We start from the raw sequence: 14,057 nt of genomic DNA, 5'->3' as shown, positions 1-14,057 counted from the left end.
CTCACCATTAATTTTGATTGCCTGTGGGCACACTCTCTGGGTGAATTAATATTTAATTAGGATTATTTCAGCAAGAGGGAAGATGAATTTCCTCCTCCTCTTCACAAAAAAAAAAACCAAAAAAACAAAAAAAACAACAAAAAAAAAAAAAAAAAAAACAGAAAAAAAAACCAAGAAAAAAACCCCAAACAAACAAACAAAAAAATCCAGGAAAGGGTGTAACCAAAATTAGATTTTATTCAGAGCATTATATTTAGAGAGTGAATATCTTCTGCTATTACCACCTTCTCCAACAAGCATGTTTTGAAAGACAATAATTGCAAGAAGGATTTAAAACACTATACATTTTAGGTCAAGTCTTCTTCAAAAATTATTGATGAAGCTCAATAGGAAGGGCCACACAGGGTCAGTGACATTAAAAAATTGATGTGGTATGCCTGTTCTGCTGAGCAGAGGACTCCAACACTCCCAGGTATGTAACAGTAGGATGGTTAAAGATTTTAACCATATTAAAACAGGGTTAAAGATTTTCTATTTCCTCATTTCTCATATTACAAATTGCAAACATTTTGTCAAGACTGCAGACATGTCCATGTTTACAGAAATAAGTTATATTTCTTCTTTCTAAGCTGGCTGAAAAAATATACCTCTGTGAAGGAAAGCTGAAGGAAATATCTACTATGGCTGCAGAGCAAAATAATAAATGCAATCCTGGCAAGCTGTTCAATTTATGTATTATCATGATTAACAGATTTGCACCCATTCATCCTTTTCTCAGGAAAGGTAATCCAGCCCTGGAAAAGAGAGATAATACATTTCCTTGAACTACTAATTCATTTCAGATAATCATGGTAAATGATGTATTTCAAAATGTTTTCTTGAAAATGGGAATGACTACATTCCATTACAAAAAATTAATCAGGACAGTCTGAGTAGAAAATACCATATAGAAAATTATATTCTAAACAATGTGTAATATCCTAATTGTATCTACAAGACTTCTTTTCTTCTTTCCTCAATGTTTCACCAAACCCACATTCTCAAGTCTAAAGGCAAAGTACTTTTGCATCATCAAAGGCCCATCATGATATTTGGTCAACCAAAATTCAAAAGCAACATTTGCTTAACATCTTGCTTTCAACGTCACAGAAAAAGTACCATTTTTACTTCGGTTAACCACATGTAAGAGACTGGAATGTTAATGGACAATTGACTCAATCAATCAGCCACTGGCAAAAGCAGGGGTGCTTTGCTAATTACATGCAAGATCACGACCCAGGTGAAGAGGCTGTGAGCACCAGAGGACAATCACCACAAATCAACCTTAGTTTAGCAAGAAGCTGGATTTTGATCAAGATAAGGGAAAAAATAGTCCATAATATTTCCAACTCTCCCTTTTTCTGTTTGAATATTTTCTCGAATAATTGACCATTACCACATTTGTGCAATAATTTTCCAGCTACTCTTTTATACAGCTATCAAATATACTTTTCCAAAAGTTATGGGCAACATTTTTGACTCCTATGAATTTGAAAAATATAATTTCTGAAATCTCAGACTCCTTCTCCTCACTATTTTAATATTCTCTATGCACATTGCATGAATCTGCTTTTGCTTTGTAACATTTTCATCAAACATAATTTTCTTTACTCTATGCCCTTTCTCATTTAATTCTTGTTGCTAGTTATTTGTTTCCAGCAGAAATCCTCTGATTTAATTTCTATGCCCTCATTAGACATCTTTATTGAAAACGAACACATGCAGCTGATTAGGACTTCTTACACCATTTGGAATTTTCAGTTTCTTCTCTTTGTCACTTTTCTTTCTCATTTTAGACTGCACATATTTTTGCTATTAGTTTTATTTTTTTCTGTAAGCAACTACAGAGCACACATACCACCTTCTTAGTTTTCTTCTTTCCTCTGTTTGAAATACTTGATAGTTTAAATTTTCATCTCAAATGTCTTCTAAACTCAAAACAGCAGAAGATTCAGCTTGTTCTATTAAGCTTTCTTTGAACTGTGTGTTTTTTAAACAATATCCTGTTAATTTTAATTTCCTTCTATATCTCGAAAACTTTATCACAGGTTTCATATCTGAGAAATCTACTTGAAAAAATAATGAGCATTCCTAAAATATTATTCTACTTCTAAAATATTCCTCCTTTCCTTAACCCTTCATATAATACCAACCAGGCTTTGTAATTCATGAAAAATAAAGGGACTCTGTCTGACTACACCTTATCTTTAACTCAGTATAGGCCTCTGGAACCAAAAATTAACAATCAGAACTTTATTGGACATCATCTTGAACAACCTGTTCTTGTTGGATTTGATTTGAGTGGGGAGTTGAGACAAATATCATCTTAAGGACCCTTCAAACCTAAATTGTTCTGTAACTCCATGAATCTCTGAACACATCACATGTATCATCCCAATACTTTATCCTCCATAACATTTCAGACAATTTTCTTAATACCCAAAGTAATCTGATTTGATGTAAATTATCTTTTTTCTCTCATTAATTAGCAATGCAGAAAACTCTTCAGCTTCCATAGCTGAAGATATTCACAGTTGAAATATTGACTTACATAGTTAAATTTCTAGATTTTTCTTTATAAATTTTGTATCATTTTTATGGTCTGTGATGCTGTTTATCTGCCTCTTCCCTAAAAAGATATGTCCCAGTGTCCCACACTAATTAAAGTGGGGATATTTTGATCCACATTGTGCATTCCCTTTACTGTGATTAAATCTAGACCATAATGCTGTATAATGCTTGTGAGAGTGTCAAAAAAGCAGTACAAAAATACAGAGTTCCTAATTTTTACTGTTTTCTGTTTTTCTAGAGATTATGCTGGTTACCTTGTCAAGGAAGGAAATTGTTTTGATGGAATCATTTTTTGGAAAAACCTATAACAGCACTTTTTATCATTTTATTATCTCCTGATTTTTTAAAATGCAAATTGATTAGTGATTTGTTTCTAAATTTTCCCAGGGCCCTCGTTTTTTGAGTGTTAACCTTTTTCTATTTTTTAAGATAACATATTGTCTTCACTCATCTGTCAGGAAATTCACAAGTTCAAAGGATTCTTGAGTTCCCACACACTTCAAAAATCCTAGGTATTTCTCCTAATGACAGTGTACTCTATAAAGCTACCTTGAAATCCTCTAAAAAGTGGCCATAAACATACTGAGGATATAATGCAGTCAGAATGGCACCCTGCATTCCAAACTATGATTTCTTAATGAGTTGAGTGCTGCTGTACTTGCCACAGGATTCATGCATAATTAATTCAAATTCATTTTACCAATTAACCACCTTCCTAATGTTTGCATAGAATTACTGGAAAGAGTCTTGCTTTCTTCCATCATGAATTCTTTCTTAGATGCTTGTTTTAGCCTCATTGCTTACGACATCATTTCATATTAGATAAATACATTATGTTTGTTCTAGGTTATGAGTCATTATAGCATTACACCCATGCTGCATTATTAATGTGCACAAAACTGCAATGTAATGCTGTATTGAACAGAAATGAAAGTGCAGTCATCCCATGTTTGAGGAAAATGGTGGACTTGACTGCTAATATTTTCAAGGTGGTGAAAATATTTTAGATCACCAGAGTCCTAAATATAAGCTTTATTTCCATTGGACATACATGTGTTTGAGTACCATTTTTGTTTTTTTTTTTTATATACCCAACTCTTTCTTTGACCATCCAGTAATTTGGGACTAATTTGGATTGCTTTTTAATTTCTCTGTTATTTATAAGGACTTGAGGCATACCCTAGAAAACTATACATTTAACTTCAAGAATATCACTTATCCCATCAGCATGTCTTATTTTAGAAAAAAATTAAGTCCCTTTTTAGGCTAGGACAAGCCTAAAATGATGTGTATTTTAGCCATTGTAGCCAGAAATTTCATTATTTGGCATTCAGTGCTTTGACTTGTGTTTGAGCGCTGTGGGCTTGGTTATCTAAGTCATGAGGTTTTACTTCAATTTGTTGAATGAATAACTAGTTCTACATCAAAACTGTGGGCTTGCATAGCAATGCTTGTATTTGCAATTTCATTCAGACTCATCTGAGAAACCTTATGAAAACTGGCCTCCAAAAAATGGCAAAACTCCCACTGGCTTCACTGTAGAGTTTTATCTCCAATTCCCCAAAGAGACTCAATTCTTCCAAAAGTCGTAAAAATACTTTAAAAAAAAAATTAATGGAAAACCAGTACAATTCTTTAGGAATTGCAGCAAATGTATCAAATCAAGTTTTCTCTTTTGAATGGAGATGTTATTAAATTCTTATCAAAGACTGATAATAAGTAGGTTTCACTTATTTGGAGTAATGTCTCTGTTTAATACAAAATTAAAGCAGCTGAGTGTTGTTTTGTAGTAGAAAATAATGCTAGATGAAACTAAAAACATTTTCAGCACAAGACTGTAATTTCTGCTTCTTAATTGGTGACTTTAAACTAAATTGCAACAAAACTAGGACCTTTAATATGTCCATCCTGTAATGAGGAAAAAATAACAACCAGAAACCTCTGACCTGAATGCTAATTGACAAGAATACTGTTTGCCTATTGATGTTTTATTTAATAAACTGCTATGCTAGACACATGTATTTAAAGTTCAGGTTTAATTAAAAGATAAGACTAAGCAGCAGCTTGGCAAGAGGATAAGGGAAAGTGTTGAATTCTTTGTTTCTGTTGACAAAGCAGCTGCTTTTTTTTCTTTTTAACTAATCTTAATGTCAGATCAAGAACCTATTTTCATAATTTTCGTGCATTTAATGAGTTACTCAAGTTTTTACTCAGGCAATTATTCTTCCTCATCTGATACTTTTATGAAGTGAAATATTGCAGGTCCCAGTCTGTTTGGATTTGTAAAAATCTGCTTTCCCTATATGTATTATAGTAGAAAAACCTTATCTTCCAGGCTTAAACTATCTTCATCAGTCAGAAAGGAGAGGTTAAAAGCTAAACTGTGGGAAGCTGAGCAAATGATTAGCTGCTTAGAGGGCAGCACTTGGAAACTTTTTCTTTCTACAGCAAGGATTAGAATGCAGGAAAATGCTTTCAAATGCCTTTTTCAGAGGGCAAAATCATTTATGGCATGCCATGAGACTGTAAAAGTGGACATAACTCTTCCAGCGGCAATAAAGCTCTGTATTTTTATCTGAAGAACAGCTGGCTCTGGTTACTTCTTGTAACCTTTATAATACAAGTGTCAAGGGTAATAAGAACAAATTTTCTTTATGTTTCAAATGCAGTAGAATATGAAAACTTAACGAAAGATGAAAATCTGATTGTTATTGACACTGAAAAAATGACAGAGAAGATATTCTTGTGGAAAGGAGCTGAAACAACTGGATGCAAAGTTACACTTAACAGATAAGTGAAGAAACAGAGATATGAGGCCGCACTAGTGAACACAGGAATGAACACACATCAAAGCTGGTGTCTTGCTATGTTTATAATTATGTGGGAAAAATCAGAGGAGTAGAGGAGAACTTATGTCAAGGAAAACTTATGAAGCCTATAACCTGGTTTTCACATAGCATAAGCTGATATCAGCTCCTTTCCACCTTTACTAATCTCCAACAAATATGGCTACAGCTATCATTACAGATGCTCAGAAAGCAAGACATTTTACTAAAAATGAGAAGACCAGAAGTAGACAGGGAAGCCAACAAATCAGCCTGTTGCAGGGTGTGTGTTTTGATTCAGTGTGAAATGCAAAATTCATTTTCTTTTGAAAAAAGTGTCAGCTTTTCCAGCAAAGTTTGAGACCTCCCTACTAGTTGAGACACAAATGGGCAACATCCCTACTTCACATCAACAGCACTGACTTGAACTTAGACTATCTGCATCTCAAATAGTGACTGGAGACACAAAGTCATGTTAAAGTTTTCTATTCACATATGTGATCAGATATCTCTCTTGGACCTGAAAGCATCTTATAACAAAGACATTCTCAAAAGTTATGCTGTTATATTAAATTTAAAAAAAAAAAAAAAAGAAAAAAAAAAAAAAGAGGAAGAGGAAGAAAAAAATATTTTCAGTATTTCCAGCTAGCTCAAATTGGGACTTGCTGCACAGACCCCATTTTTTGAGAGCCATTCATACCCAAAAGACCCAGCAAAGTGAGCATACGTACATGTTTTGGGGACAGTTTCCTACGGTGTTACATCAGAATAAAAGAATCACATAGAAGTTAAAGTTTGATTCTTCTCTTTCCTTTTTTCATTACAGAGCCTTGTCTTTACATCATACTTCTCATGTAGCTGTGCATGAGTGAGGTCATGTGTACCAGTTTCCTCTGTGGATATAGGACTTAGTTCCCTTTCTCTAATTCATTACACTTGAAAAGTAACTTCTACTATCTGCACAAACCAGGGACTTGGGCAAAAGCAACTTTGTCTTAGATGCCCCACTACTCACTTTGTGATAGACAAAGCCAAAAAACAAAAAGATAAAATATTCCAGTAGAAGAAGTAGATGTTTTAAAGAATTAGCCTTTCTCCAACAGCAGTTGTTATAAGCAGATACTTTGGAAAAAGGAAAAATAGAGGAAATTTGCACTAAACTGCTTTCCTTGAATACATTCCTGGGTTCCAACTATTCTCACCTCAGGGACTTACTGGTCTAGAATTTACCAAATAACGTCAGTGAAACCTCTTCTGTGTCTGATCTTCCCTGGGAAATATGTGCCCTTTTTACTAAGAAGTAAGGAATTGAAGCTAATATTAAAGCTACACATTATTCCTGAAGTTGACCAGAATATTAAGGGCTATCTTCATTTTTGTAGTGCTCAAGCTGCAATTTAAAAATCACTGTTTGCTAAATGTGTTTGCTAAAAGCTGCATGCCAACTCTACCGATACGTAGATGCTCACATAGGCCATTCTGTTGAGGATAAAAGTAATTACCATATAGAAAAAACTGCATTCTTCCAATTCTTCCCTGGAAGTTTCCAGGACTAGAAGACTCCTTGTTGATTTACTACCAACCCTAATGCACAAAAATCGCAATCTATGTCCAGATTGGAAGTATCTAAAAGGATGAAAGGCCTTAGGCACAGTAAAACCAAAGCTTTCTTTCCAAGTCAGACAAGCAGTGCTAATGTACCTCGTTGAGTATCTGTCCTAAAATGCCAAGTGTGATGAGCTACCTCTTTATGGACTCTTGTCACTTCTCTTCGGTGTTCCATAATTGCTGAAGATGTGCCAGCTGCTCTGCAAGGGGGACACTGTCAGACTAAATTCTCCTCCTCCTTCTCAACTGATGCCAGTCTGGCAGAAAGACCACATTCATGGGGAAATTTTTAACGAGAAGCTGATAGTTAAGGCACTTAGCAAAAAGAGCAAGAGTTCAGTGATCAGAATACATTTCCTCTAGCATCTATCAAGTAAGCAACTTAGTAGCTCTAGGCCATATTACTCCGTACCTTGTTCAACACATATCCCCACTGATTTCAAAATGTGGTTGTTTTGAAAAACTGACAGCAACACAGATCCCTTGATACATTTCTGGTAAGTTTTAAAGTGAAAACTTTTTTTAAAAGTTCAAGGAAACACCCAATCACACTGCAGAATGTCAAGGAACTCACTCTGAAGGGAAAGGCAATAAATATAGAAGCAACTTTTTAAATACCAACATAAAACTATACTAGAAAAAAAATCTTTAAACTTGAAGTCTATTTATCACTCTTTATCACATGTTTACATATTAAAAAACTGTATTATTTTCTTTAAGTCTTTGTCAATATGAAAGGAAGCTCTGCAACTACTAACTTAATGACATTTACTCACAAGCTGATAGAGTATTCAGATGTTTCATAAGTGTCACTGTCAAAAAGAAGCAAAGATTAAGGGAAGCAATTACAATTACTTTTGCTTTTATGAAGGTATAGTTTTTTCACAGTAGCTATAAATATCCCCTCACCATGGTGAGTAAAGAGGTACAATTGGTTAATTACCTACTGCTAAACTTTCTTGCTGCTGCTACTTGGCTCCTTTTCAGTAGGATCTAAAAGTGCTTCCTCCTGTAGTGTGGGGAGGTTGAACACAGAACCACAACCAGTCAGTGACATCTCTCAGAAGATAAAAGGTAGGCCTGGATGTGGCTTCCTCCACCTGTGTCCACCCAGTATGAATCCTTTCATCTAGCTATTCCCCTACAATCTTGCTTCACTGCAAAAAGAAAGACTCTGCTCTGCTTCTGAAAAGTTCTCTAAGACAACCTGTTGCCCTTTTCCTATTTTGACTCATGCTCCATGAGTCATTTGTGTTCGCTGCATTTAATTACACCAGATTCAAACTGGAGCAACACCTATATTTAAAATGCTTCAGGCTGCCACCAAAAGTGATCGGCAGACATGTTAGGGCTTCCCCAGCAATCCCAGAACAGTGGGTAGCAAACCCCAGGTGTGTGCTTTGTGCCAGGGTGACTTGGCACAAAGCTGATCCTGGGGTCAGAGGGGCTGATGCTCCAACTACCCACAAAAGCCTCCACAGTACACAGCACCTCTGCAGTGCCTAGGTTCATGGCAGCTGGGAACAGAACATCTCATTTGATTTCAAGCATTTACAGATAGCATCACAAAATTATAAGAAAAAAAAAAAAAAGCTTTGCTCATCCACATTTCCTGTGTTTTCTGAGACATAGACATTTTATGAGAAATTACACTCAGGTTTATCTTTACTCATTAGTAAGGGACTTCAGATAAAAAATATTCCCTTCGGTTATGCTTTGCACAGCACCTCTAAACACACGTACTACAATCTCTCCTTATTCCTTCAATTTCCAAAGCCACAAGAAGGAATCAGAACCCATGACACATTGCCTTTTCAGTCCTCATCACCACCTCCTCTCCCTGTGCAAGAAGAGTTACTGCTGCTGCAGTTCCTGTAAACTTCTTTACCAGCCAGACTCTGCCTGCTCTGCTCTGCCCTCTTTCCTTGGGGACAAGCACAAACCTTTCTGCCAGCACCAGCCCAGCCAGCCTATGAAGGTGAACCTGAGCTTCTTTGTGAATTCAGACAAATTATAAATTATAAAAGCACACATTAACAAAAGAATTTTAAAAAAACCAAAACAAAACAACAAAACTCCTACATAACTACTTCATTCCTTATTCCTCTCATCCTGCAAGCAAGATGACATTTATTTAAATCTTACATATTTGTGACTTTTGTATCTAGCTAGAATATTCTAGAGCTGTTAGATTTCATCTTTCTGAGCAGCTGGAGTCCTGTCACTGCCTTTAATGGTGCAGAAGACACACATTCATTGAAAAGGATCTATGAGAAGCCCCAGTAAAGATCAGGCCGGCAAGAGAAAGCCTGCCATGATCCTGTGTTGATGGTGTCAGCAGGACCACTGAAGTGAGAAGCACAAAATTTTTCTTTGATGACAAGCACTAATAAAATTTTCCCTCACAGGCCTCCCCAGGCTCTGACACATAAGGGACTGTGACAGCTCCATCAATCAGCTCCTGCAGATCCTGAGGAAACCAGCCATCCCCACACAATATCCAACATGATACCAGCCTCAGGGGTTGTATCAGACAGCTAATATTGCACTTCTTGATGCATAAGGCCCAACATATTAAGCTTTTCTCAAATTTCTATTCCCAGATGCCAAAATTACCTAGCAAAATCTTTGATGCCATTTTTACCCTCTCAGCTGCTTCCAGGGCAAATTGTTAATCTTCTGTCAAGATTATTTCCTGATCCTAAATTGATCTCTGCAGCTAATCCCTTGACTGGTCCTGTTGCACTCAAGTTGTGCACTCTTTTAGCCATGCCCTGTCCGTGGACTGGCAGAGAAAGTCTGGAGCTGCATTCAGTCCGTTTTGACTTCAAACAGTGCTCACCAGTGCTAGATGCTCCAGGATAAAAGATGTGGAGAGGCTCACCTGACGCAGATGTGACAACATGGGTGCTGGGTCTGACAGACCAGCAAGCAGGAAGCCCAGATTTTCCTGGTTCCAAGTAATGCTTTTAGACAAATGCACGGGAACATAATTTTGCCTTTAAAAATAGAGTGCTGCTAACTTGACCTTAAGTAACTGCTCTCCTGTGCAGAATAGTACTGGAATAGCACCAAAATATGCCAAAATATGGCATAAATTAATTTATCTAGGCAAAGGAATTTGTTGTAATGATTGACACAACAGCTCCTGTGCAAGGCTCAGAGAATACTTGTATGAACATATATTACTGTAAGATTAAGTCAAAATGTATTAATATGCCCTCATTTGACAGGGAAAGTACAAATATTTTGCTTTTGTCAATGTTTCAAAGTTTTCATTTCTAGCTCTACTGTCTGTGTATAAACAATGAATATAGTCTCATCCTTGGTGCCGCAGGAACAAAACCCGTTATCTTTATAGGCAAATCCAATAACATTTTTTAAATCTCTGAAGCACTGCTCACAGAAAAAAGAAAATCTATAGAAAGGACATAATTTTTTACATGCTACAATACTCATCTTGGAAAAGTATTGCCACAAGACATCATTATGTCAGCAAGTCTAGGAGAGATATGTAAAGCATTCAACCTGCATAATAAAACTACTATCTCCACATTTATTTAGGAAAAAAAAATAGACATTTTTGGCCTAGAGACACGTGATAGAAAAGCTGAATAAACTATGAAAGTAGTAGCTAGAAGCAAGTTAGGGCGTTTGTTTTTTCCAAGGTTTAGTGAAATTTTTCACCCAAATAACTTAGCCATACAGCACACATAGCTTACCTCATCTGACCTGAGCAATAGATATTCACAAATTCAAGTTTTCATGGCTGAAATATAGAGTTGTAAATTGCATTTTTAAAGGGTTAAAACATTTTAATCTCACATTTTCAAAACAGCCATTTGTTTGAAACTGATAAAAACCCACAATCTTTTCTCCGAATATGATCTGGTTTTGGAGCTAAACTGAAAAATTAATTCCACTTTTTCAGATTCTAAGGCCATCTAAAATCAGTTACTTAAGTACAGTTAACTTTGATACTATTTCACATTGAAGAATTGGTACTGATCAAGGCAGTATTACATTAATCACATTTAATGTGGCAATTCCCACATTCCTCCAGGAATAAAGGCATTTGAGCAAGTTCTCTTTGCTCTGGATAGTCATCTGAATCATAACTATTACATACAAGATACATGAGTGTGTGCAATCATATCTGTGTTTCATTTCAATGTAAGTTCAAAGAGAATGGAGCATACCACTGTTTGCCACTGCATTTGTGCATGAATACAATCATGTATGTACATAGGTGCAAACAAAAAATTCTTGTTCTGCTTTGTTTTTCAAGAGGTGGTGACAATGACCTCTAACAGCCTCAGTGCACGGCACGGAGCAGCATCACTCCAAGCAAGAGCAGAGCTGCTGGGTGCTCAGAAGTGCTGATGTAGCATCAGCATTTCTGTTATCTGTGGCTCCCAGAGAACCCTGTAATTCACCCATCTTCCTAGCTCCACCATCTGAGTACACAGAGAGCTTATGTTTGGGCTGATATCTGTGTTTGTTCAATGATCACATGTTTGCCAAGTGATAGGCAATGGTATCTCCAGCAGCCATGTTGCCTTTCACTGCCTATTTGTAGGCTGAAGAATAATATGGACAGGAAACTCAGTACCCTTAGCAGATTGCCACTTAAAATTATTTGTGTATCAGGCTTTCTTCAATTGCAAAGGGAATTTGATGACTTTGTGCTTTTGAATTCCAGGCTTTCATGGTACCCAAGTATTTTATTTCTATGCAAAATAAGTACCAGTTTTCCACTTTAAAAAGTCTGGTGGTTTTAGCCCTATTTTGTTTGGTATAAGCCTTATCACATGAATTTCATTAAAGCAAGCATGGAAATATCTTGTCCTGCTTGTATTTTCAATAAACTTAGAGAAGGGACAGGGAATTTCCTTCTTACAGCCATTTCTAACTTGTATTCATTCAAACACACACCCATATACATACACACCTCTCAAATAAATATATTTTGTATAGCCATCCACTCTTTACCCTTGTAATTCCTACACTCTCTGTAAAGACATTCAGAGGAAAAAGTGCTGCTGCAATAACAAGAAATAAGTGGAAAATTGTTTTGTTTTCTTCCTCATTACTCATTCAGCAACAAAATTCAATGTGTTGGCAGGTTGCAGTAAAGAAAGCAATCTTCTGCAGCCTGGCATGGGGAGGAGAATCATGCTCCCCAGTGTTGAAAGGCATTTTCTGCCCACTGGTCCAGTTTTGTCTGACAAGGCATGTGGCTTTATGGAGCCTAGTCCTAGGACACTGGAATATGTGCCCTAATTTGATTCAGTCACAAAAATCTACTAATCCAAAAATCTTTTGCAAATAACTCAGTTCCTCAGGGTAAACCAGGAAGCCTAGAATTTAACCATTAGCTTTTAAAATATCAGTCTCAGGAGGAAATTCAACATTAAAATAATAAAATTAAGAAAAAAGATGTATTAATTTCTACAACTAACATCCCCCATGGATGGCTGCTTAATGAGGGCAGGGGGGTTCGGCTCAGCACTAAAATAATGGGACAGACCTACAGTATTATACAGAGCCCTTGCAGAGGCAGAGGCACACATTTCCCTCTTCTCCAGATCACAGTAAATCCTGGGTGCCCTCAGCCACGTAATTCCATTTCTCCGCTGTCCCTTTCTCTGGACCATTGCCCATGATTTCTTTAGCCTGGCAAATCCCTCAGACAAGGGTTGTCTATTATGACATATTTGGATGGTAGCAATTCCAGTGGGCCTGAAAGGAATCTCTACACACTAACAAGTACAAATGAATAACAACAGAACAAGAACACTGTCTTTTCTTAAAGCATCTTAAATCCCTTTTTCTATTCCTAGACACTTCACAGTGCTTAATGAGCATGTGAGAAAAAGCCACAAAAGGACATTGCTTTGAAAGCAAATGCTTGCTTGCAATTTTGTATGGGTAAGTGAACCATTTTTTCATGTTCAAGTTCAGTAAGTAAAGACTTGGCTACTTCATATTTGAAAGAAAATCTTTCTGAACATGCCCAAAGCCTGTCAGCCTGAAAAATTGAAACAAACTGGCCAAAGGAAAACAGAAAGCCCACAGACAATTGTTGAAGGAGACTAGTAGAGGACATATGCAAAAGGCTTCAACAGATGTGTTGGGATCAGGGACTGGGGAATACAGATACCTTCAGACAGGTTAAGAATCTGCATGGCAAAAAGACAACCAAATAATATTCTCATAAAACACTGCAAGGTTTATAAAGCTGTGTTAACTGACATAATAGGATCCCTTTCTTTTTAGTCTGCGATATCAATTCAGCTTCTCTGGCACTTCTGTTCTCTCTCTGTAATAGACCTACTGAGACTAAAAGCAGACCTGAGTTTTTTGCCTCTTGTGCTGATATGCTACTGCAATGCCCATGGCAAGCTGATATTAACACCATCATACAGGAGGGAGAAAACCACAGTCAAAATGAACAGTGCCTCTATCACCTGCTGATTTAGATCCAGCATCCCAAGGAAACAGAAACCTAGCTGACTAAAGAAAGGAGATAGATGGTTTGTGATGTGGGACACGCTTCACTAGATCTGATGCTCATCTAGAGGCTCTCTCTCTCTGTGTAAATCAAACCTGATGACAGCTTTTGCTTCATTTTTATTAAGATATAAACAATGCAGAGAAAAAACAAGTTCTCTAGCTCATATGGAGGCAAACAGAAACCAGTGTTAACAGAGGAAAGTAAAAGTTTCTATTGCCTGGTTTTCACGTCCAACATTGATTCCTCCCCAAAAAATACAGATTTGTATCAGTTCCATACTTATGAGAACAATGCTGAATTGCAAGAGGATAATTTATTGTGCTGCTTCTTATTAGCCAAGACTAAGCATAATACAGAATCCTCCAATTCTGCACTCTCCTAATTAGACAGTCCACAGTTATCCCATATACATGGCATATGTAATTCCTCCTGAAGCCAGATGGAGAAAAATGCCTACAGACTGATCCTTATGCTTTAGGCAGAAGGTTTTTGGCATC

At 36.6% G+C, this 14,057-nt stretch overlaps 1 long non-coding RNA gene across 3 annotated transcripts in view; it reads right to left on the bottom strand.

Moving 5' to 3' along the window:
- Nucleotides 1-14,057, bottom strand: part of LOC140683751 (uncharacterized) — a 218,360-nt gene that overhangs the window by 180,382 nt on the left and 23,921 nt on the right. The gene's annotated exons all lie outside the window — the stretch shown is intronic.

This window comes from Taeniopygia guttata, chromosome 3 (assembly GCF_048771995.1).
Source record: "Taeniopygia guttata chromosome 3, bTaeGut7.mat, whole genome shotgun sequence".
NCBI classification, from domain to species: Eukaryota; Metazoa; Chordata; class Aves; order Passeriformes; family Estrildidae; genus Taeniopygia; species Taeniopygia guttata.
This window is presented reverse-complemented; position numbering and strand designations above follow the sequence as displayed.